The sequence below is a fragment of the Centroberyx gerrardi genome, chromosome 8, assembly GCF_048128805.1.
Source record: "Centroberyx gerrardi isolate f3 chromosome 8, fCenGer3.hap1.cur.20231027, whole genome shotgun sequence".
NCBI classification, from domain to species: Eukaryota; Metazoa; Chordata; class Actinopteri; order Beryciformes; family Berycidae; genus Centroberyx; species Centroberyx gerrardi.
Window position 1 is genome coordinate 17,266,154 of NC_136004.1, and position 2,239 is coordinate 17,268,392.

Sequence of the window (2,239 nt, forward strand, 5' to 3'; positions counted from 1 at the left end):
GGTCAAGGAAAAGTGGTTAGGAATAGGAGTTAGGACGTATTTTTTTGACTATTCGACCGCAGCCCATATGTGTATGTACCTAGAGAGCGACATATTGCACCATTTAGTGGGGATATTGATAAAGATGGAAGGTCGGTAGATGAATTCAAGAGGTAGAACGAGTTCTGTCTGCCAGAAACCAGTCCCCAGCTAAACAGTTTGATTTTGTGATGTCACTCTTGAGAGGTTCAGCTTTAGAGAAGGTGCGTTTACGCAAAGATGAGGAAACTGACCAGATAAGTGACTTGTTTTGCTATCTCAGGGAAGCTTTTGGAGATAAACGCAGTGCCTCTCAGCTGCTACAGAACTTCTATAGCTGTAGACAAAAAGAAGGAGAGGACATACGTGACTTTTCACATGCCTTATCACAAGCACTAAGCTCAGTATTGAAACACCATCCCCGCTCGGTTGCTAATGAGAAAGTGGCATTAAGGGATCAGTTTGTAGAGGGGGTAGGAGATCTTTCATTGAGACGAGAGCTTCGTAAATATGTCAGAGCTCACCCTGAGTCATCTTTGATAGATGTACGTGAAGAAGCCTACTTGTGGGTTTCAGCAGAGCCAGAAAAAAGTGTAAAGAGTAAAGTGAAAGCCTGTAGCCATATGGCGACAGATGCACAGTGTACAGCTGTTACTGCTGATGAGAAACAAGTGTATCTTGAGGATGTCATGAAGGTTCTTGCAGAGCAAGGGAAAGTTAGCACTACTAGCAAACCAAGTGAGAAGTCTGTTTCACTTGATGTTATGATAGTTCTTGCAGAACAAGGGAAAGTAATCACTGAGCTGACTAAGGCAGTTAAGGATTTGACTACTCAGAACCAAAGCCCTAGCACTACAGCAGTTAGTAAGCCAAAAACTCTGCCAAAGTTCACAGCTGACGGTAAACCAATATGCTTTAGGTGTCAGACTGAAGGACATGTTGCTAAGCAATGCCCACAGAAGAGGCGTAGGGATGCTGAAAGCTCTCCTGTTTCAAGTCAGCAGGGAAACGGGAGCCCCTGGTTGCAGTGTCGGGCAATGCAGGGGCAGATGTTAGACTCCTCCAACCCTGAACTTACGCGAGAGCAAGTGATTGAGCGTGCCATAGGCCAATGTCCAGTAGTCAACCTTAAGCTAAACAGTGCACCAGCTTGCTGTTTGCTGGATACCGGTAGTCAAGTTAATACCATCACAGATGAGTTTTTCCGAAAGCATTTGTTTGGTGATGATTAAGCCATGCTTGCTACTTCTAGTTGGCTCAAGATTACAGCGGCAAATGGCCTTGAAATCCCCTATCAAGGTTATGTGGAACTGGAAGTTGAGACCATGGACTTGAAAATCCCAAACTGTGGATTCTTGGTTCTAAAAGACTCTGATAGTTCAGCCATAGCAGAACACTGCATCATTGGTATGAATGTCATACACAGGTGGAAGTTCAGGAACACATCTCAAAGCTTTTGAAAAAAGGCGTAATCCAGGAAAGAGACAGTTCATATGCATCTCCTGTGGTTTTAGTCCGTAAGAGCGATGGCAGTATACGTCTATGTGTAGACTATCGCAAGCTGAACCTGAAAACAAAGAAAGATGCGTTTCCCCTACCTCGCATCGACGAGAGTTTTGACACTCTGAAAGGTGCCAGATACTTTTCCACCATCGATCTTGCTAGTGGGGAAAATGTAATTTCCTTCAGAAAGAAGTCAAGTTTCTAGGTCACCAGATCTCCGCAGATGGTATTGCGACAGATCCCTCAAAGGTGGCAGCTGTTAAGGAATGGCCTGTGCCGTCCACAGTGAAAGAGCTACACAGTCCTTCCTCAGCCTGTGTAGTTACTATAGACGATACGTTGAAGGGTTCTCAAAGATTGCTGCTCCATTGCATGATGTGGCGAATCAGTGTCATGGTGCCTGCAGTTCAGCTAAGGCCAGCCAAAGGCTCAGTGCATCGTGGGACACAGAGTGTCAACAGGCCTTTGACATGTTAAAGGAAAGACTCATTACTGCACCAGTTTTAGGGTTTGCAGATTTCACGCGCCCTTTCATTTTAGAAACTGATGCAAGTGGTCAGGGTCTAGGAGCTATCCTATATCAGCAGCAGGGTGAGAAGAAAAGGGTGATTGCGTACGCAAGCAGACGACTAAGAAATGCAGAGAGAAATGATAAAAACTATAGCAGCATGAAGTTGGAGCTGTTCGCACTCAAATGGGCCAAAGTAGAGAAATTTCA